The sequence below is a fragment of the Pteronotus mesoamericanus genome, unplaced genomic scaffold (assembly GCF_021234165.1).
Source record: "Pteronotus mesoamericanus isolate MK-2021 breed Mesoamerican mustached bat unplaced genomic scaffold, CSHL_Meso_final contig_78, whole genome shotgun sequence".
NCBI classification, from domain to species: domain Eukaryota; kingdom Metazoa; phylum Chordata; class Mammalia; order Chiroptera; family Mormoopidae; genus Pteronotus; species Pteronotus mesoamericanus.
Window position 1 is genome coordinate 18,020,675 of NW_026555258.1, and position 24,668 is coordinate 18,045,342.

General features: G+C 37.2%; 1 protein-coding gene across 1 annotated transcript in view; it reads right to left on the reverse strand.

Moving 5' to 3' along the window:
• Positions 1 to 24,668, reverse strand: part of KIAA1958 (KIAA1958 ortholog) — a 101,486-nt gene that overhangs the window by 56,995 nt on the left and 19,823 nt on the right. The window contains exon 2 of the mRNA XM_054584516.1: positions 20,119 to 20,241. The gene's annotated coding sequence lies outside the window, so the exon portion shown is untranslated. The remainder of the gene's footprint in view (positions 1 to 20,118; positions 20,242 to 24,668) is intronic.

Consider the following 24,668-nt stretch of genomic DNA (forward strand, 5'->3'; position numbering starts at 1 on the left):
AGACAAAGAAACACCCCCCAGTTGAAGGGGAAGGAGGAATCCCCAGAAAGAGAACTAAAAGAAATAGAGGCAAGTAAACTATCAGATATTGAGTTCAAAACAATGGTTCTAAGGAAGCTCAATGAGCTCACTAAGCTCAGAGAGAATTACAAAAAAACTACAGGGAACCTACAAGGAACTTACTGCAAACTATATGAGCATGAAAAAGGACACAGAAACTATTAATAAAGAGACAAGAGGAAATGAAAGAATACAGGAGAAGGAATCAAAAGCAGGCTAGGTGAAGCAGAGGAATGAATCAGTAAGCTGGACAATAAGGTAGAAAAAAGCTCCCAGAAAGAGCAAGAAAATGAAAAAAGACTTAAAAACAAAGAAGAGGTGTTTAGGGAAATGAAAGACAACATGAAATGTAATAATACCCATATACTAGGGATACCAGAAGGAGAAGAGGAGGAGGAAGGGATCGAGAACTTGTTTGAAAAAGTAATGATGGAAAACTTCCCTAATTGGAGGAGAGAAAAAGTCAGACAAGTCCAGGAAGCACAGAGGGTCCCATTCAAGAGGAACCCGATGAGGCCCACTCCAAGACACATCATCATTAAAATGACAAATATCAAAGACAAACAGAGAATCCTAAAGGTAGCAAGGGAGAAAGAGGTAGCAACATAAAAGGGAGCCCCAATACGGCTAGCAGCTGACTACTTGGCAGAAACACTACAAGCCAGAATAGAATGCCAAGAAATATTCCAAGTAATGAAAAGCAAAGGTCTGCAACCAAGACTGCTCTATCCAGCAAGGCTTTCAATTAAAAGGGAAGGTGAAATAAGGAGTTTCCCAGACAAAAAAAAGGCTAAAAGAATACAGCTCCACCAAACCAGCACTGCAAGATATGCTACAGGGACTGCTCTAAGGAGATGAAGAAAAAGAGTCTATGAATACTCAGTTCCTTTCACAGTCACCAGTACTTGATATGACCAATAGTTTTAATACGTATTAATCTGGTTGTGACAATGATGTGTTACGTAGAATTTTTTCCTTAAAAAAGAAAAAACAAACCAAAACCTATTAACCGTTTTTTTGATGTGTTGCAAATACTTTCCTATTCGATTACTTGTCCTTTAACTTTTTTTATATGTATATTACCGTATAGTCTTAAATGTTTAATATAGCATATTGTCATTATTTTACTTTAAAGCTTCTGGGTTTGAATATTTTACTTCAGAGTAAGAAAAATATTATTTTGTATTTTCTCCTAAAGCTCCTTAGATTTTACATACTGATTTTTAACTCACCTGAGTATTTTTTGTATGTGTGAAATAGGGCCCTATATTTGTTTTATTTCAAAAATAGTGGTTCATGCATCTTATTTGTAGAGTAAGTCTTATTTTCCCCATTGATTTGAAATATCGATTTAATCATATATTACATTGTTAGACATATATGTTTGTTTCTAGAATGTTAATTTTGTTTCATTGATCTACTTGATTATTTCTGTGCTGGTGTCATGTTGTTTTAATTGCTGAGACTTTATAATGGATTAAAATTTTTTAATATTTCATAATGGATTTTGACATTTAAAAAATAAATAAAATCAATCTGCAAAAAAAATTGTCTTTATTTGATCATTATAAAAATGCAAATAATACAAGTGTATTATGAATCATTTAAATAATTCCTTATATCCAAGTATTGCTGTGTAACTTCAGCACCCCCTTGCCTTTGTACTTTTACTCACATTAATGTCCACAGTCACCTAAAGTGACATCACTCAAATTCCAATTTGTTGGGAAACTTGTTCATGGTGTACCCAGTTACCTAGACATCCCTGGGAGTCCTGCAAACAGGCCCTAACACCAGTTATACAATCTATTCTGCAGTCACCTTAAAACTTCAGTCCCTGAGTTTCTTTTAAGAGAAAGCCATTCCATGGGCTCTTCAGTGGCATCGCTTCATTCAAATACAGAATGACACTGGGTCTCTAGGCACTAGGAAAACTGTCATGAACAAGACAGTCATGTCTGTGTCTACATGGGATTCACCATGGCAGGACGACAGAGGGCAAACAACTAATTATACAAGAAATAATTCTGCTGCAATTTGATAAGAATTTTGCAAACGCAATGCACTGAGTGCTAAGAGAGCATAAAACCAGAGACTTGTTCTATTCTGGGGGATCAGAGAAAGCTTTTCTGAGAAAGTGATATTTAAGCTAAGAGCTGAAGGATTAGTAGAAATTCATATATGAAAAGGAAAAGGGATAGGGCAGAAGGAGAAAAGAGACTTCTAGGCAGAAGTATGAGCACAAGCAAAGAACCTAAGGAAGATTCTGGAATTCCCCCCATTATATACCTACCCTTAGCCATATTCTGTGATATTCCAGCATCCACTCAGAGGGTAAGGAGAATAGAGGCAACAATCTGAAGTACTTCTTATCCTAACCCTCCTACTATAGTTCACCTACTCCTTCCTAACGAATGCGGCTCGTCATCTCTCTGGTGATGGCATTCCATTCAAAATGCCCCATGTGTGTTTACTAAAAATATTATTTGACCACATTTTAAAGTGATCTCTCCTTCAATGAGCATGATTTCACATGATAGTTCATGCTTTACAGCCCACTCAAAGAACAAGGGCAGTAAACAGAAAAACGGAAAATTCTATCTCAAAGTAAGTGGAGTTAACATTTTTAGCTGCCTTTGAATTTACATAGCCTCATTCTCCTGATGAAATTTTCTAAGACTTAAGGAAGCAGCAGTGTCTGATGATGAAAACTCTGTCCTAGATGCTGAAAATACAGCCCCTCCTTGGTAACTGAACTATAGGCAGGCTGATTCCCAATTTCAGAAAATGATGTGAAAATACACATGCTGCTCTGCTTCCCACTGGAACGGCTCTGGCCAATGTCACTAATAGCCCCCGCGTCCAGAACTTCAGGACACTCCTTGGTTGTCTTCCTTTGGCTTCTCAGCAGCTAAAAACACTACTCTCCCTGCTCTGCTGTCTCAGTTTTCCTTGCTGGGGCTCATCACGCTTTTCTTGACCTTCAAAGCTAAATTTTGTCAGTGGTCCTGGCCCTCTGCTCATGTTCTCTCTCACTAGATTACTGTCTCTCCGCCACCCCTGCGGGTCTGGTTATCAGGTATATACCCGGACAATTACTATCCAAATTAATGTCTCAATAAATGCACTACCATCTCCTCGGATGCTGAAATCCAAATCCTGCAAGTCACCTTTGACTCCAACATGCCCTTCACAGGAACCTGCAGGGCTGCTTCAATTCTAAGAACTCATCTCTGGCCTCTAGTTTCCAAAAATTACTAGGTTTTACAAAGATTCTGATTACTGCTTTACTTCTAAAGCTTGTACAAAAAAGATGAAACATTCAGACAGTTGTATTTTCTTTACTCATTATCATTTTAAATGTGGTTATAAGTATGGATGCAATTATACAGTATACATGGATACAGCTACATAATATATAAATTAGAGCTTACATCTTTACCAGTTCTCAGGAAAGAAAGGCAGATCTTTCTTATTATTGTGAAGTACTTGTTCACTGGAATGAGATTTTGAAGCTACTGTATGTATCATATTAATAGCCCCTCCATTCTGGATGAGGGTGGTGAGTAATGAAAGTGTTATAGGTGTCCCAGATGTGATGATGAGTCTTTGACAGGTGTGAGTAACCTAGTTTTGTTCATAAAATGAAATACTTTAGAAATAAAAGGGACACTGGTAATAGAACTAAACCCTCCAACTTAGGGTCACAGCATTCATTTTAGAAAAATATTCAGAGGAGGAAAGAGACCATTTTCCTGAGAAATGCAAAGGAATTAAAAAATTGATATGGTAAGGGCTGAACATTATGTAAGATCCCTTTGCAAAAACATTCTGATTCCTTGATCTGTTCACCTATTTTACAATAAATAATGCATCACTTAAAATTCCTATAGCTGAATATGGTTTTATATTTAGGAAGGCAAATCTCTCCTCTTCATTATCCCCATTTTTCAAAACTGTTTTCTAATTCCTAACTTTTATGGCAAAGCTTTCAATATTTCACTAATTAAGTATGATATTAGATATCTGTTTCTTTATTATAAGCAATATTGAATTTTATGAAGTATTTTAGTCAACTACAAATTTGGTCCTTTTTTTTTTTTTCCACTTCATAAGTTACACTTAACAGATTTCTCAGCATTGACCCACTTTGCATTCCTACTGCTACTTCTCGATTTCTGTTACTGGTTCTTTCTGACCTTTAAAACTAAGTCCGTCAGTGGTCCTGGAAGTCCTCTCTTGGTACTGTCTTGCTAGATGAAGCTTTCATCCACTTCTGTGAATCTCATTAGCAGATACATATTCCCTAATGTTTCCCTAATTAATATCTCAGTAAATGGCATCACCATTTTCCCTACTGCTGAGGTCCAAATCCCAGAACTAGATTTCTAATTTTTTTTTTTTAAAGATTTGGGGATCTTTACAAAAATATACTGCTCAGGGGCTAAGCCATACATGCAAGGCATCTTCTCACTCTGCAATCCTTCTCTCAGCACTAAATATAGACTATGAAAGGGTAGAAACCTTACCCAGTACTGTGGCTCCAGAACTATTAAGGCCGATACACAGAAGGTATTCAATAAATACCGAACAAATATTGAATGATTACATAAAAGTGAACAAACTCAACTGAGTTCTTATGAATTCTTTGACTTGAAATATGCTACCCACATGTTCTGTCCACCTGTCAGCTCAACCTTGTGTCTCCCATGTCTGACCACTTCCTTCCTAACCTGACAAGAACAGAGGCCAAGAGAAGCAATAGGAGTTAACAATCCACATGAAATATTCACTGGCTAAAAAGCCTTCAACAAGTATGCATCATGTTTAATTGCAATTATGCATTACTAAAAATTCACTCAGAAAACCTGCTATAATTTTCTGCCTCGCTCACTCAGGAAGTCTAACTGAAGAGGGATGTATTCTATCCAATAAACAACAAAATTAGAGGGTAAATCTACAGGCCTGTGAATTAAGTAAGAGTATGTAAATATGTGCATGTGTATATATTAGGTATTAAACTTTTCAGAACTGCACCCACTGCCACTCTATGGAACTTGGCCTGGAGCTACTTGGCTTTGAAGGCAGTGGATGGTGCCCTGGGGTGCAGAGGGTTTTCAGGAGAGATCAACATCTGGGCCTCCCATGAAAGTATGGTGACAGAAACTGATAGGCTGCTTGGGTCTACTCAAGGAAGAAGAGGCATCACTGAGTATTCTGGACATTACCTGGCTCCCAAGAGGTACCAAGTAAAGTCAGAGGGTGAACACCATGACTACCCACTCTCTGTGGTGCAACACCTTGGTCGTGCCTGGCCCCTGCTCATGGGATCTCAGAAGTATCTATAATGACTGAAACTATAAATGAGTAGTGCATCGACTCTTTTTAAAAAAAATAAATATAGTTGATATACAATATGATACTAATGATATTAGGTTCATGTGTGTAATAGTGATTTGACATTTTTATACCTCACAATGTAATCACCAGCCCCGCTTTTAGTAATCATCTGTCATCGTGTAAACTTATCACAATATTACTGACTATATTCCTTTTCACACTTTTCACTCCTTCCCCTACCCCATCCTTTTGGTCTCTGTTTTTTGAGTCTGGTTTTGTTGTGTTTGCTCGTTTGTTCTGTTTTGTTTTTTTTATGGATTCTACATATAAGTGAAACCGTAAGGCATTTGCCTTCTTCTGTCTGACTTACTTCACTGAGCATATACCCTCTAGTTCCATCCATGCTGTTGCCGGAGATACTCCTTCAAAACGCTGCCTGGAGGGAGTTCTAAGGTAGGTCACTGTCACCTCTGAAACCAAGCCTTGCTGCTCCAGTTCTAAGGAGAGTCTTCTGTTTTTTTGGGGGGGGAAACTTGTCCATTAATTTTTCTAGTGGGTAGAAGACGACTTTTCCTTGACTTGTGTTAGGATGCTTGGCACTAATTATCTTTTTGGATAATCTGATCTCATCTTCCTCCTTTTTCCAGATTTTTGGGGGTGGGGTTGGGTTCTTCTGAAGTTTCTTCTCCTTGTTTTCTAAGGTTCCTGCAGATTTTAATACAGCTGGCCTTCTACTTGGCTTTAAGAGATGAGTAGAACATGTGACTCAGCTGACTGAGAGGCAAAGCCTAACTGGAGAGCCCCTCCAGCAGTGGCTCCGGATCCGGCTGTGCACTGAGACCACCTACCTAGGGTTCTCCTTAGAAAACAGAGGCTGTTCCTCAGCGCCAGTCGAGAGATTCTCACTAGCTTCCCCAAAAAGGTTAAGCTTGGGAATCTGTTTTTATCTAATGTTTGGCAACTATCTTGTGGCCAATGTAAGAACCTTCATTTGAGAACCATGGCTTTACAAAATTTTTAATGTGGAATATACTATACTTAACCAAGCCTTTAAGACTTTCGCTAAGTTTGATTCTAATTATTCACTAATATAAGTGGTACAATGAACATATTTTTATATTATCCTTTTAATATACCTGGATGTGATTCTGATTAAGGCCTAGACATAGAATCAAAAACAGACATTTAATTCTTTTGGTCAAACTGCCTTCAAGGGAGGATCAACCTCAGACAGCTTCCACTGTAGGACACAGTGTCTATTTCCTTACCGCTCTGTCTAGGTATGATAGTATTATTATTATTTTTTAATCTTTGCTAATTTTAGAGGTGAAATAACATCTTATTGCCGAATTATTTTATAATTATAAAAATACTGACTTATTCATTTGATATATTTTTCTTAAAACACCAGGCTCTTTGAACACTGTAGTTCAAAAATAAACATGGGATTGCTAGGGGGAGAGCACTGTAAGGAGACTAAATAGTAATGGAAAAAATATAATAAAGATTAAATTAAAAAAACAAACAAACATGGTTCTTACTCTCGTTTAATGCAGAAAGTGTCACTAACTCAATAATCAAAAAAGTAAATCTAGTAAATGGTACTTATTATCATTACTGTGATAGGTGGTGCCATTAGATCTTATAAAGCAGAGGCTTGAGCTATTCAGAAATGTCAGAGAGAGCTCCGCTTAGAATTAAAGGTAACAAGATAATAATACACACTGACAGGCATCCACCATATGCCAGACTCTCCTCTGAGCACATCAGATACAGTAATGCATTCACCTTTATGAGGTGGTACTGTTTGTTATTGTCTCTATTTCACAGATGAGAAAACCGAGTCAGGCAATTTAAGAAACCTGTCCAATGTCACAAACCTAGTAAATTAAAAGAGTCAGGATTCAAACAAGCATAGTTTGCTTGAGTCAGGGCTGCTCACCAGTACTTTATACCACCTCTCAGGTGATGCTCCTGAGCCTGTGCCCCCTCAGAAAGAGACATGCTGCATTGCTCCAAACACCCGGCGCGCAACGCTCCTCCCTCTCGCTTTCAGAGCTGCAGCCCTTGCTGCACAACCCCCAGAGACTAAGGAAGGAAGGGAATTTTCCTTGTTTTTAAATTAGTAATCCCCAAATCACCCACATCGATAATTTCTTGGTAATCATCTCTGTATTGTAAAGATACGTGAACATTAAGCACAACTGTTTGATGAGGACATGGCGGGGGAGGAGGGGCATCCATGGATTTCTGATTTCTAAAACTCTCATACTGAAAGCAAGTGCCTCTTGTAATGACCTGGCCTGACGCCAGCCTGGTTCTCATAGGGTGGCATCTAATTTTATACTTGCAATGTACACTGTGTCTATGAACACTAAGAATGGATTGGACTGTTCTGAACATGGTGAAAACAGACTAGGCACTGAAAACAGGGGAACCATAAAGGCTTAAAACCAAAGATCCTTAATCCTTTATCAATCAATCTGCCAAACTTTTTGAAAGTTTAAAGTACGACAACTTAAAGAAGCACATTCCAGGGATTTTGTGAGGAACATTCACTCAGTCCAGGCCCTAAATGAGTCAGTGAGCTAAATTTTCTAACAGGTCATTGAGCGAATGTGCACTACTCCCACAAATAAAGTACAGAAGTCTTCGTTACCCAGATGCTCATTAACCATGACCCTTTAATCATGAGACTGTGGCGAGAAGAAAGAGCAGTCATAGTCAAAAACATTCACCAACAAGCTGATGAGTCTCCACTCAACATCCCCCCTACCCCGCTGTCCAACCAAATGCTAGGTCTAGTTCTAGGAACCTGTTTCTGCCACTCTCTCATTCTGATTTTTGAATCCTCTAACACCTGAGCACATAAAAGCAGGATGAATGTAAACCGAAAACTAAAAATGTTTCCAAAAACGCAGGATTTAAAGAAGTTGCTGGGAAATGCTACAGAACTACTTTAATCATGTATAAAGCCATTTTAACAAGTTAATGTTTGGCAGACTTAGACTTAGCAAATGTGGAGAATTTGCAAAGATGATACAATAGATACTTCCAAAAAGAGTAAATCAAATTTCCAAGAACTAAGAGAGGCCCTTAAGAAAACTGAGGATGCCAAGGAATGGTTCTGCAGTAACATCCTCTTCCTAATCTGGCTAAGTGAAATAAAATTAATGAAGGATATACTGCATTATGGTCTTACATAATTTTGTCAGAAAAACTATATCCTCCAAATGACCACTCAAGCCACTTCTTATTCTAAGAATTAGCACTGACCTTCAATTATATAAATTTTGTTAAATACAAGATTTTTTTAAAGACAACTAATAATTTCTGGTTTATTTTTTGAGTTGAAGCCTGTGTAGAATCAGGATTAAAAAGGAACGAAATTCTGACACATGCCACAACATGGATGACCCTTGAAGACATTATGCTAAGTAAGCCAGGCACAAAAGGACAAATACTGTATAACTTCACTTACAATCAGTTACCTGGAGAAGTCAAATTCAAACAGACAGAACACTGAATAGTGGGAACTGGGTCTTGGGGAGAGTGAAATGGGGAGTTATTGTTTAGTGGGTACATTAAATTTTCAATTTGGGGTGATGAAAAAAAGTCAAGAGATGGATAGTGTTGATGGCTGCACAACAATGTGCAATATACATGTAGTTAATGCCACTGAACTGTACACTTAAAACGATTAAATGGCAAATTTTATGTATATTTACCACAACTAAAACAAAAACCCCTCATAGTAATAGAGCAGAAATAAAATGTACTTTCCTGAAAACCTTAAAAAAAAAAAAAAGACCTGTGGAGTAAAGGGTCAATTCAGCAGGTTAGGGCTGCTCAAATGTTGCACGTTTAAAAGAAAAGAGGACTCGCCCTTGACCAGTGTCTGGGAGATAACCTCTAAACTTGTGCAATATGTAGCCTGTAAGAATGTTTTTCTACACCCGAGGCCTAAGGCCAAAGGCTATCAGTTTGACCTGTAGGTTGCTGGAGGCTGAGTAGCTTGGAGGTGAGCCTTCCTGGTTGGCAATACTGTTGCATATTGCTGCTGGGACTTCCGCAGCTCCACTGTGAGGGCACACCAGGAATCTTATGTCTGGTTTCTCCTGGACTTCACCCATCTGTCTTTTCTGTTTGTTGATTTTAATCTGCATTCTTTCACTGTAATACACTGTAACCATTGAGTCCAACAGTATTCTGAGTTCTGTGCTGTTTTAGCAAATTATCAAGCCTGGGAGCGGTCTTGGGGAACCCTAACACCAAGTCTTCTCACTAGCGCCTAGAAAATTTTTCCCTTACTGTTTTAGTGGCTTTCATTTAAGTGTCCTTTCAGTGCCATCTATCCTCAGCTAACAAGGACCTCCCTTACATAGCCTCGCCAATGATCCTCAGTAGGCGGGTACCCAAGAGTTCAGACTTGCTAGAATGGTCATTCTTAGCCACAGTGCTCTACTCTGGGCTGGGTGTTTCCAGATAAAATTTAGATTTGTTACTAGTTACAAGGCACAAGAGTATATCAACTGTTTGTCAGTAGATTTACATTAGTGTGGATTGTAGGTTTTGCCCACAGTAACATCCCGCTCCAAATAGACGAAGAGAAGACATCCCAATTTCTCAACATGGCTTTCCAGGCCTCTGGATCTGGACTCTGCCTTCAAGGCTTACCTCTCAAACCTAATTCCCTCCCATTCAGAAGCTGAGCTCCAACCATATTAAACTCATGCCAGTTCCCCAAATTTATAGTATCTCAATTCCAGATCTTTACAAATGCTGGGTTGTTTTTTATTTTTGTTTGCTTTTTGGGGTTTTTTTTGTTTTTTTTTTTTTTTTTTTTTTTGCCTGACTGAGCACCTTCCCACTCCATCTTTCCAACGTAATTTAGGGCTAGGTTTCTCACCCGCAGGCACTAGTTACATGTTGGACTGGACAATTCTTTACTGTGAGGGGCTCTCCTGTGCATAGGATATTTTACAGCATCCCTGGTCTCTACCCACTAGATGCCAGTAGCACACTCTCCTCTCTCAAGTTGCAACAACCAAAAATGTCTCCAGATACTGTCAAATGCTTCCCTCTCTCCCACCTTGGTTTGAGAACCACTGATAAGCAGTCATCCCTTCAACCTCTCCTCCCCTCCCCAAACCCTCGTAAGGCTCTGTTAGGTGCCACTCCAGTCACTCCCCTGAGACCCTGTGGTCCCCTACTAAAACGTCCACCTCTGCTGAAGTGTTAACTCCTTGAAAATAAGGCTTATGATTTTATTAATCATTATAGTCTCAGCTCCTAGCCCAGGGCCTGGCACATAATGAGGCTTTAATAATACTAGTGGACTGATTGAATGAATAGAATCAAGATGTACAGAACTAATGTGGGCATTTACAGAGAGAAAATAATGTTAAGGAGAAGCAAGACGGTGGGAAGTTCCGGGTGTGCAGTGAACAGCAAAAACTTGCATTTGCTTGAAAACAGAGTAGGTTAAGGAAAGTAACTGGATATGAGTTACGAAAATTAGGTTGGAATGGCATGTAGAGTTACAAAGGCTGAGCTACAGAGCCTGAACTTTACTGGGAAGGAGAAATCAGTGGAATGAAACAGATGATGTCTGTTACAGCTCCATCCACCTACACCATTCATGAGTTTATATATTATCAGCAGGAATTTACATATTATCCTGGCAAAAATGAGGCAGCATATCATCTGGTGTTTCTTTGGTCAACTGCTGTCCTGTATATTTGTCCTCTGCATGTTGGAAGCGCGCACGCGCGCACGTGTGTGTGTGTGTGTGTGTGTGTGTGTGTGTGTGTGTTGAGGGGGGAGGGGGAGCCAGTGTACAGAAATGTATTCATTGCGGAGTTTGGCATGCACTTAAGGAAATTAATCATTTCCATAAACCTTGATGCTCTAGAGTTGTGGAGTACGTATCCAATCTTAAATATGCTAAACTGGGATTCAGCAACTGTAGGCTGAGTCCCTTCACCAACTTTTTTTATTCATTCATTCATTCATTCATTCATTCAACACCAATAACTGAACATCTACAGTAAGTCCTCACTCAACATTGTTAATAGGTTCTGGGAGTTGAAGCAAAAGGATGTATAATGAAACCAATTTCACTTTAGGCTAATTGAGACAAACAAGGGTCAAGTTCCTACAACATCTCATGGTTATAATGAAACATTATACAACCTGCTGTATTATCTTCCAAGCACTGCACTCAGTGCCAGAGATGTAGCATTAAATAAGATAGATGTGATTCCTATTCCCACTGAGTTTAAAGGCTATAGAAATGACTACAATTAAACAAGCAATTATAAAACAGTGCGGCATGAGTTATACTGAAGAAGTAATTAGAACTTCAGGCTCTTGATCAATAAAATAAAGGGACTGAATGGTGGTCTCTGAGGATTCTTTCAGATAGAACTAACATTCACTTCAAGTCTAGTAGTATAGAAACATTTAAAAACATTTCAAATTACTAAATACTTCCTCCACTTTATAGTGAAGAAGGCTGAAGACAAGGACTAAAATGAATCTAACATATTGTACTATGGAAATGTGGGAAGGAGTATGTTAGTGCACAAAAATTGGGTACACAGAGGGAAAGAAAACATATGTATTAAGACAATAGAGACACAGACAAGGATTCACATCTACCACCTTTAATGAGTTAATGGGCAAAATAGCAACACAAACATCATTGGGGAAATGAAAATACTGTAGGAAAATCTATATTCCAATGAGTTGGTATTTCAACTGAAATCTCTTACAAATATGATAATCATCTATAACAAGGTATTTCCATAATATTTCACATATTTACTCATTAAAAAAGATTAGGCATCTTCTATGTACAATGAATTGTACTAGATAATGTAGCATAGTAACTACAAATCAGAAATGGGTACTAACTTTAAGAAATTCACAGTTTAGTGGTAAAGTTAACAAAGGAGTGAAGCATTTTATAGAATTCTTTGTACAAACATCAGAAAAATTAATATCACATGCAAAACATCAACATAACCAAGGTGTTCACAAGATCTGGCACACTCAGTACTTATTTACATTTAATTATTTTTTACTCAGATTTGTATGTTAGGTATTAAGAGATGGTTATCTTTTAAAAAATTTTTTAATAAAATTTATTGTGGTGACATTGGTTAATAAAATTGTATAGGTTTCAGGCGTACAATTTTACAATACATCATCTGTATAATGCCTTGTGTGTTCACCACCTGACGTCAACTCTCCTTCCATCACCATTCATCCCTCCTTTCCCTTCTTCTACCTCACCCCCACCGCCATTTTGCTCTCATAATCACCATACTGTTGTCTGTGTCTGAGTTGTTATTGGTTTTTTTTTTTCCTTAGCCCCTTCACTTTTTTCACTTGGTCCCCCAATCCCCTTCCTCTCTATAGCTGTCAGTCTATTCTCTGTATCGATGAGTCTGTTTCTATTTTGTTAGCTTATTTTGTACATTAGATTCCACGTATAAGGGAAATCATATGGTATTTTTTCTTTCTCTCATTAGCTTATTTCACTCAGCATAATACTGTCCATGTCCCTCCACGCTGTTACAAAAGGTAAGATTTTCTTCCTTGTTTTTTTTTTACAGCTGAGTAGTATTCCACTGTGTCAATGTACCATGGCTTTTTATCTACTTATCTACTTGGGCTGCTTCCAAATCTTGGTTATAATAAATAATGTTGCAATGAATATAGGGGGTAGATGGTTACTTCTGAGTACTCATAGAATGTTAAGAAATTTTAATAATTTCTTCCCAAAAAGATGTGCCTATGCTTTTTTAAAATTTTCTTTTTATAAATGGGTTGGGAAATTTGGGTTGTTGCCGGCAGGAAGCCTCTGGGTGAGCAGGGTTCAAGCTATACCAAACTCCAATCTGCTCAAGATGAACACAGACCATAAACAGTGTTTACTCTACAAGCTCTTAGGGTAGCGAACTGTCTGAGGCCCGAACATTCCTTTCTGAACTACCAAAACACAAAGATGAGGTACTGCACTCACAAAGCAAGCCATTCAACTCCCAGATACCCTTCATTTTAACTTAAGCTCTGTCATTTTGCAGATGGTAGCTGGGTTACCCTCCTCAGCCCCAAAATACTACTGATTCAAAAAAGAAAATAGTAATCTTCAGATTGTCGTCAGCTCCAAGTTTGAAAGTATCTTAAATTATTCTATAACAAAACGAGAAGATGTGCCTCCCAGGTATACCTCAGATATGTTTACAATCTAAAATAAGTGGCACCCACTTGCTAATGATGCTGAGTGCTAAGTGAGAGGTATGGAAAACATCCAATGTATCATTTAGCACATCACTAAGAAGAAAAGATTCATATCCCTTTTTGGTCTGCAAAGCCTGTTCTGAACTGACCCCATCCCAACTTCTTCATTCCCTATCTAAACTAAAATCCATTAACAAATAGTAGATAAGTCTTTTTAGTTATATTCATATGTAGTTACTTTGTATTTTATTGCTAAAACTTCCTTTTTAATCCATATATTTGTCTCAAAGCAGAGCAGATGTTGCTTAATACCTATTAGGTATGCAATACACTCTAATTGATAATCCTTTCATCAAATAAGACTTTGGGGAATGAGTATGTGTGTCCACAAAAAGCACAGAAATGTAAATAGTAGTCTTATTCCTCACAGTGTCAATCTGGAATCAAACTAAAATCAAGAGAATGAATTAAAAATTTGTCATATAGGCACACAATGGACACCAATGGGAAAAAAATAACACATATTGCTGACACACACAATTATAAAGAATAAACTTCAGAAATATTATGCTCGGTGAAAGAAGCCAGGCACATCAGAATGCTTATTGTATATTTTATGTATATGAATTTGAAGAAGCAAACCAATCTCTAGAGGGTAAGTATAGACTAGGAAGGGGCACAAGGAAACTTTCTAGAGAGATGAAAGTATTTTACATTTTACTTGTTGGATGTAAGAATCTGTCAATCTGTACTTCAAAGATATGTGCATTTTCTGTATGTAAATTACATCTCAATTTTTTAAAGAACACTCAAGGTATAGAGGCAGTAAATGGAGTATGATTTCCAAACACAGGTAGTCCAATCCCAGAAACCACTCTTTCACTATACGACACAGTCTCCTGAATATAAACCCAAGGGGGATGAACAGACACTTGGAATGACAATGTCTGGCTACATCCACTGACTGACTTACTAGTCTCACTTACCTGGGTGCTCTGCTCCTTGCATGTCATGCAGTGTCATTATGTCTAACAGGCACTATCATTTTCTTAGTGTCACTAATTGATCTTCTCTGAGTATTCAGTTAGCCCAGCTGTTTTCAATATCCTCTCTTTCTTGTCTTGGTTTTCCCAGAATAGATGCTGTAATAAATAATGGTTCATCTCATGTTGAGAGAGAGGGCTCTAAATTAATTTGCCAAAAATTATTCACTAGGAGCCAACTCATAAACAGACCAATTCACTGAATATACTAAATTTATACTTTCTACTCAGTGAAGATTTCAATAAAATTTTAGCATTTGCTTCATAGCAGCATTTTAAGAACTATTTAAAAGCAAAGAGTTGTAGAGTGGTTTAAGTTTTCTTATGAATATATTCAATAAATGTGAATATATTCTTTATAATGATTATATTCATGAATATATCCTTATGAATATATTCATGAATATATTCTTCTTTGCCCTACAGGGAAAACATTTTAATGCAGTTTTAAATTAATGAATATCAATATATTCATGAACATTTTCATAAGTTTATATTCATATTCATGAGCTATGTTCTTCACATTGGGGCATTCTTGAACCTGGTTTAAAACTTAATGAATATCAATATAGTCATTAAGACTACAGTTATATTTCCAACAGCAGATATTCATATTCATGCCCTTTACTCTTGATCATATTAGGACATTTTGAGCTCAATTTAAAATGTAATGAGTATCAATAGATTCATTAAGAATATATTCATAAGAATACAATCATACTCATTGTGTACATTCAAGAAAAGTAAATGCACAAGGCAACTAACCCACCTGATAATTTTAACCTTTGACAAAATGAACATTCCTTAAAACTGTTTTAAGAAGAATATACTTGTTTTTATGGGTGAACTGGCATACTTTCTTCCAGGAGGGCTTTCATCTCCAAACACACATGAGCCCCAGGATTTACCCAGTGAAACGCAGGTGGGCACACATCATTAGTGATGTCCTGGTGTCTTATATCTCACAGGCTCTGTAACATCTCTCTTTTTCTTGTTATACTCTAACACAATGATTTGGGATATATACAGAACCAGCAGGGTTTCTTTTTTTGTCTAAATTTAATAATTTCTAGCAGTACCTTTATTTTTGTTCTACATTTTAGAATTGTTTTTCATCAAACTTTTTTTTTTCCATTTTAATTAACTGATTTGGCTGCTCTGTTTTACTTAACTAGTTTAATGTTAGAACGAAACATCCTTAATGCAATATTTATAAAAAAACATAAGAACTTAAAACTGGAACAAGAGATTGCTACTAAAAATAAAGATGCCTACTAACATAAACATTCAAAACAGTTCTAGATTTCTTGGCCTGTGGATACGGCAAGATGACAGACAAAAATATTAGAAAAGAATTACAAAACCAGCATTATTTCTAGATGACCTGTCTACCCAGAAAAAGAGCAATGATTTTTTAAAACTGGAATTAAAGAACAGATAACATAAAATTCCAAGTAGCTTAGAAATTTAAACAAAAACCAAAAGGCCTAGGAAATATTTTTAGAATTTTGGAATGTTTAAGGCATTTTTCTCTTTAAGTGTGACTTAAAAATTTTAATATGTAAATACTATAATAACATGGTCATAGAAAACATTCTGATGGCATTCTCCTACTTTTTAATTAGTATCAAACATAGGCAAAAGTTAATAGGCTAGTAAAATTATCACCCATATAACCTCCACATGGTCAACTACTTTTACTATAATAAAACATTGTAACATAAATTTTAAATATTTTGTTTTTTCTAATACCTGATTATTGTAAAATATTCAGATAATACAGTAAAAGCTACAACATGGATGGACCTTGAAAACATGTAAGTAAAATAATCAAGTGATACAGGACCGTACATTCCATTCATATAAAATGAGTAGAATAGGCAAATCTGTAGAGACAGAATGTAGATTAGTGGTTGCTAATGACTGGGAGTGGCTTTGGGGGAAATTGGAGGTAAATGCTAATAAATACCAGATTTCCTTTTTGGGTGATGAAAATGTTCTCAAATTAATTGTGGGTGATCAGGTTGCACAATTGTAAATATACTAAAACCACTGAATTGTACAGTTTAAATAGTGTACTTACATATGTGAAATACATCATAAGTTGATATTAAAAACAAGAAATTAATTATAGTTAAATCAGCTAACTGAAAGCAGTTTCCCAAGGTTGAGTAAAGACAGCACGATGCAGAAAAATGTACACATGATTCCATTTTTATAACAATGACAAAACTGTACATATGAAAAATGTGTGCATGTAATAAATACGGAAGGACACATACTAGACTGTCAATATGGGTTAGCCAGGTAAGGGGTGCTAATGTTGGAAGAGGGTGGCTAAACGGGAAAGAAGTAATAGCAATGAAAATATAGGGACTGTTTGGACAAATGCCACTTAAAAAGAAACCCAAGATGTATCATGTTTGCAACTTATTTCAGATGGTCCGGTAAGAAGGTGTGTATATGTAGACATACATAATTTTATTCATATATATATATATGCATAAGGATGGATAAAGCAAATATGACCAAATGTTAGTAGCTTTTTAAATTATATAATACACAGTTATCTCTCAATTTTGAAAGTTTTGTAAACAGACAGCCAAGTATTCTTGCAATGATTTTTAAGGGCTATTTTGAGGGCCATTATTAAGAAAAGAGGCCTGAGGGTTTTATACAGTTCTTGATTATCATTTTAGTGCCCTGATAAATCCCGTTGTAAAAAACTCATGGGCATGCTACTGAAAATTACACTAGCTTATCAAGGCACAGGGCAAGCAGATACCATGCACAGTGGCACAAAACAGAGTGGAGGAAGTAATCCCACCAACACCATAAAATAACACTACGAGAACGGAGCCTCACTTTGTGACACTGTTGTCCTAATTCCAAAGCTGGGCTACCAAGTGCTGTGGTGATCCCACCATTGTTTTACACACACATTAGAATCTTCTGCTGAAACAGACTAAGTCTCAGGAGGCAACCAGGGAAATGACCACTCCCATCCCTACTCTCTTCCATATATTTCCCAGGGACGGAAAGAACAGGAGGTTGTGTACTGTCTATTAGGGACAGGGTCATATTAGAAACAAAGAAATTTTCCTCTGGTTTAAGAACAAAAAAAAGTCCCTTTGTTTCTCTAAATTTTAAGTTAGAAAGAAGAGTACAGTTTTTACTTTTTTTATTTTAAAGGACTGTACAAAAAGAAAATTGATTTAAGTGTATTGCCTTTAACCTTTGCAAATATTGTGAAGACTGGAACACATAATCCATAAAATCTATATATCATAATCCTCTGTCTATGCCCCATCCTCCCCATCCTGACGATATCCAGAGACATCAGCTTGCTAAAGCTGTTCTGCCAATTCCAAGTGTTCATTCACACCTACCCCCCACCACTTAAAAAAAAAAATCAAAGTAGCCAGATAATGCTAGGTGTTTTTAATTTGAAGAAGCTCCCCAAGGGATGTATTTAGCACATCAGCCTCCTATGAGAGGAACAGAAGCTGTCCCTCAAAATGTGGCCCCTCCGGGCCACTGCAGGGGCCAGGCTTCCCTCTGCCGCCTGCAGGGCCCTCAGCCTCCGACCTCGCTCCACTAAGCAGACGTTAATCATGTTATGGTTTCAACATATCAACACCGAGTATTAACCTTTATACTTTGATCCATTTGTGTGTATAAATGAAGTAAAAATCCATCTGATACAGATTTTTTTTAGAATAAAATAAGATATATCAAACATTTTGTAAACTGTAAAGTGTTAACGTTACAGAAGTAAGAACTGACTCACCAGCCCATCGGGAGAGAAAAACTGAGTTACAGAATATTTTTTTAAAAGGCCTTTTAACTCTTGGTATCTAGAATGGAACAAACAAATAAGTACTCGATAGCAGTCCCTACATAATATGCTTTTTCATAAATTAAAAAAAAATTCCCTCACTTCCTCATTAAACAAGAAATACACGCCAATTTGTTTTAATTGGAAAATAACAGAAAAGCCATGCCACACTATCCAACAGACCTTGACTGTTAACATTTTGGTATTTTCCTTCTAGCCTTTTATTTGTACTTGGGGTCACTTAGTTTCTTTAAAAAAAAAAAAAAAAAAAGGTAATAATAGCCCTGGCTGGTGTGTCTCAGTTGGGTTCGGTGCCCGCCTGCGGACTGTGGGGTTGCCGGTTCAATTCCCATGCAGGGCCCATGCCTGGGTTGCGGGCCAGGTTAGGTACCCAGTAAGGGATGCATGAGAGGCAAGCTCACACTGATGTTTCTGTCCCTCTCCTTCTCCCTCCCTTCCCCTCTGTCTAAAATAAATAAAATCTTTTAAAAAATTTAAAAATAGTAATAATAAATCTAAATATTACTATTTACATCCTGTTATCTTAAGCATTTCCCATTGTTGTACAATCACTTGCTATATGTTATTCCATCAGCTGTAACTCAGAATAAGCTGAACATACAATATATAATGGAATTACTGTCAGTTTCATAACAGTCTCTGAAATATTTAAAGATAAACATGAAAAATTCCAGGCTTCTAAAAGCTAAACTTAATTTCTGGCAAATATACTGGTAATTATAACCAAAAGCCAAATATTATGGAGTCCTTTTTTTAGACTAAGCAATCTTACCACTCAGCATATATAATCACTGAAATGCTTCCAGCATAATGATATCTCTTCAGCTACTGGCAACCATAAATGTCCCTGAAAACCAGAGAAATGTAAAACTTCTCTAATAGGAACTACAAAGTAAAATTTATATCTGAACAAACTGAAGAATAAAAACTGAGCATAAACACAGTACTTACTCGGAGAAAATTCATACTCATATTCATTTTCACCTATGAGTAACAGCTACATAAATCATTGCAAAAATAAAACCAATCAATACTGAAAATTTTTTTTACCTACTTAATAGCCTGAGTTCATATACTCACAACATATTATTTTCAAATTCTATACGAAATCATTAAGGGGAAATTACTTAAAATTTCAAAAAAAAGTATTTGAGCACTCCTAAGAACTCAGAACTAAAGAATCAAGGAAACGCCCAAAAACAAACTGATGGGCGTGTGCCAAAGGAGCAGGGGAGCCAACTCAGGGAGGTCCTAACGGCCAAAGCCAGAGCCATTTGAACAACACAATAAATAAAATAGCACTGTATTATAAACCAAAGTATAAAATAAACATCCATGAGTCCATATGATATAAACAAATGACTGACTAAATAAATACGTGAGAGAACAGGCCAATCTACTGTTAAGAAAAATCCCAAATAACTTATGTAAATACTGCCTCCTCAAGAAGCTGGAGCATAGCTCTCCACCCCTTAAGTGCAGGCTGTACATAGTGACTTCCTTCCATAGAGTAAAGTTTGGCAGGGGGAGGGGTACTTTACAGTGTAAAAACCTGATAAATAGTACCTCGGCCAAGTGATCAAGGCATCAATAGCGGTAATTCACGTTGACGGCAGGCACCATCGGTGTGATGTGACGAGAATGGTGCTTTCTCTCTGTGGTCTTCCTCCCAGGAAGCAACATCCCCATCTAACCAGGAGAAAAATATCAGAGAAACCCAAATCGAGTGTCGTTCTCCATTCTACAGAATACACCAGTACTCCTTAAAACTGTCACGGTTGTCAAAAACAAAGTCTGAAAAACTGCCACAGCTCACAGAAGTCTAAGACAACATGACAACTAAATGTACTAAATGTAGTATCACGGACGGGATCCCGGACAGAAAAAGGGCATTCAGTAAAAACTAAGGAAATCTGACTAAAGTGTGGACTTTATGTAATAATAATGTATCAATATCACTGCATTAACTGTAACAAATGTACCATATTAATGTAAAATGTTAATAATAGGGGAACGTGGATATGGAGTATATGGGAACTCTTTGTACTATCTTTGGAACTTTTCTGTAAATCTAAAACTTTTCTAGAATTACATGTGATTGAAATGGATATTTAAGTGTAGATGGATCACACACACATCTCAGTTCCAAGAGGGCATGGACTTTGTTCTGTTTTCTACTCTGCATTCCATTGTTAGAACACCTCCTGCCACTCAATAAACATTTCTGGAATGGATAAATGAACATGTTTTGTGACACTGGTTTTTTCTCTATAATACCATTCACAAAAAGAATATGGTAAAGGAAAAGTATCGCCTAATCCTGAAGAAGAAATTAGCAAACATTCATTAACAGTTGATTCTTATCTGTTGTAGTTCTGTTCTGTCAAGTCACTATAACGCTGAATTAGTGAGTAAGAAGTCCTGGAGGAAAAAGATATGCAGTTAAGTTCCTATGCGCCTCTGGTGATAAAATTTTCACCATTTGGTCAACACACTGTTTCATCTGTTTTTGTTTAAAGATATCTATTCAATATACTGGGTATTGTTGACTCATTAATATTGAACTCAAAGCCAACAGCACTATTATTTCATGCCTGAACAAAGTTCATCTAACAAGTATCTTCTCCGTAAGACACATCACAGCCTTCCTGCACTCAGGAACACTACAGACAGCACTTTAGCACTACAATTCGGGGCCATTTCAAACAGTAAAATCACCAAAAAAAAAATGCAAAAAAAAAGTGGTACGTAACAGATCATGAAAAGAACACTTGTTTAGAGTATGAGAGCTAAAATGAAAAGGCAGAGCCTTGTTCAACCTCAGCTGGGCATCTGTATATCAACTCAAATTTTTTGCCACTCTGGCATGCCTGCAAATGCCTGCAAGTACTAATTTTGTAGTTACAAATGTATTTTAGCAAATAGCTCGCTTCACAAATATGTAATCCACAAACAATGAGGATCAATTGTATTTGATTACCACTATTTGCTTTGTAAGTTATAAACCCACAAGGACAGGGCAAAGGCCAGGCTGTCCTCTTAGCATCTGGCACACACTGGCATTCAATAAATATTTGAGAATAAATAAAGGTATAAATGTCCAACAGGTAGGAAAATATATAAACCTGAAGGTCAATCAGAGGAGAAGCTTTAGATAAAACAAGACATGCTAAATAACCATAGATGTAGTAAATGCTGAAAAAAAATTCAAACAAGAGGCTATGATACAGAATTATAGGGGAGAATTAGTAAAGATGATCAATCAGAGAAGGCCTTTCTGAGAAAGTGATTCTTAAGCTGAGAACTGAGAAATACAAAGGAGTCAAGTGAAGTGGAGTGGGGGGGGGGGGAGGATTGCAGGCAAAGAGAACACTAAGCGTAAAGATGCTAAAGGAGGAAAGTGTCTTAATTCCTAGACAATACTGTCTATAAAAGTTGAGATGAAAAGGTTGGTACATAAATACATTAGTGCCTGAAATGAGCGGATCACAAACACTTCCCAGGCTTACAGAAGCAGTGACCCCAACCTGTTTAGCACCGACCGGAGATCTACAAACGGGATTCCTTTCTTTAAACTTTGTAGAACAACTTAGTTATATATGGACACCAAAACCCCTGACAAGCAATGGTTAGGATGGCATTGGGAAAATTCATAGGTGGGGATATTCAGGATAAAAAACTTAAAGGAGCTCTCCAACTTCTCCCACTCCCAAAGTGCCAATTAACAGTCACTGAATCCCTTTATCCTGCTTCTTCTTTCCTTGCTCACCCAGATTCATTAAGTTGAGGGGGTATTTTTTTGTATTTTGGTTATGCAATGTAATGAGGCTGAAAAACAACAACAATAATCAAGGACACAATGTGGCTTCTCTCACTCAGAGGGAGTAAAATTGTGGAATCCCATGAGGACTAGACAATTACATAAAAAAGAAATACATAATAAATTTCCCTTCATATAATAGATACTAGGCAAAATTACTTTCATATATGAATAACTGCAGCAATAAACACCAATAAAGCAGGAGTAATGGCATCATTAAGAACAACCAAATAATTCAGGCAACGAATAGACCACTGGTGATCCCCAGAATCGGCTACTTCACCACTACTGAGAACATACCATTATGAATAAATGAAAACCACAGGAAAAGCTCATTTTCTCAGGATTTGTATGCTTTACAGGGAGGTCAACTGCTGTGGGTTCCAGGAGAGAATATGTAGCGTTTATTGTCTTAAGAGGATGGGCAATGAGTAACTGATTGGAACTGAGCAAAGGAGAAAAGAAAATGTGTCAAATGTCAATTCATACCCAACACAGTAAAATGTTCTGTGGTTATTCAATATATAGAACATCTAGCCAAATACCTTCATTGATGAAACTATCTCTGATATACCAGTTAAAGAGCCAATATGTATTGAGCCTTATATACAATGTGCTGTAATCCTCTGTGCAGGGAATTCTGGGGAAATAAAATATAAAACGCAGGGCAAGTCTCTTTAAAAAGACTGAAGTCCAAAGATGGTAAATCAATTGGTTTAGAATACAAATGAGGATGTTATCATAAACACAAATTTATACATAAAGTAATTAGGCTCTCAGGCCACCCACAAAAATCTCATTTAGCCTACTCTGCTAACCAGAAGTACAGAACTAATAATGTTACATAACACAGCCAAATAGAATAATAATAAATTATTATTATTTCTATGACAAAATGCAATCCCAGTTTGCCACAGCCGGCAAGCCCTGACTCCTTCCCAGCCACCAAAGTCCGACCCTGCAACAACCCTAAGGTGCTAGGGTAGCACTGGAATCATTACAGACTATACTAATCCTTTTCTACTGGGGCTGAACTTAAAATAATTAAAATTAAATATAATTAAATTTCAGTTCCTTACTACCACATTCCAAGTGCTCAACAGCCAAATGTGGCTAATGGCTATCATACTGGACAGTGCTTAAAGAGAATAGTTCCATCACCACAGAAAGTTCTGTAGGGCAACACTGCTTTCCATCTTTATCAAGGAAGGTTTCTCGCTTTTTTTATAGCCTCCCTCTGTGGATACACGGTGATGACTGCAGCACAACAATGTGAATGCACTTAATGCTGCTGAACTGTATATTTAAAAATGGTTAAGTTGGTAAGTTTTGTTAAATCTACTTATAATACACACACAAAATTCAAATTAGGAGTTAAAAAAAAGAAGTTTGCCAAGTCTGCCAGAACAAGAGGAGCAAGAGCCCTGTGTGTTGTGTGTGTGTGTGTGGGGGGGGGGGGTAAAGTTGGAGGGGGGGAGTATGGTGTAGGTCAATGGCCCCAAAGTAAGAATAGCTCAAAATCTCTGTAATCACCTACAAACCTCAGGGATCCCTCGGTTATGAAATCTTACTCAAGAGTCCTGCCTTAAGCCTATTAGAAGGGTTGCATATTATGTACGCTCCCCACTTGGGGCATATTTAATATACGCAGTGACATCTAGGAACGCAACTCTCCACATAAAAAAAGCCTAATCACCCATGATTAATCACCCAAGAATAAAAACAAAGCCATCTGAATCAGAGCCAACTTATCACTATAGCCCTATCTTGGGCTTTGTTTTAGCATTTTCTTTATATATACAGATAGAAATACTAACAACTTCATCAACTTAGGTCATATACACTGAGTTTTCTGTGTGCTGCTAACCCAGCCCACATTTACTTTCCTAATCCCACCAGTCAACAGTCTATGAACATCGAATAACTGGCCTTTCAAAGAAGCCAACATGCCTGAAATGGCACCATGTGTGTGGTGTGTGCTTGTGTGCACCATCTGGCAACCCACTCAGATTTGCTGTTGATGTTGAATGAACCTACCATCTCTCATTCAATCCTCAAATCTTAAGAGGGCTACTCGCAAATTTCCATTCAGGGCAAAGTTCCTGTTAAATCCATTAAGACAAGGTAGAACAAACCTAACAGCATTTTTTTTAAGGCGAATCAAAAAAAAAGTTACAGATACACATCACCCCCTGAATTTTACCAGCTATACACAGTGGTCCAATATACCACGCACAGGATTTGGGATCAGAGAGACATGGTTCAAATCTTGGCTCCAGCAATTACTATTACTAGC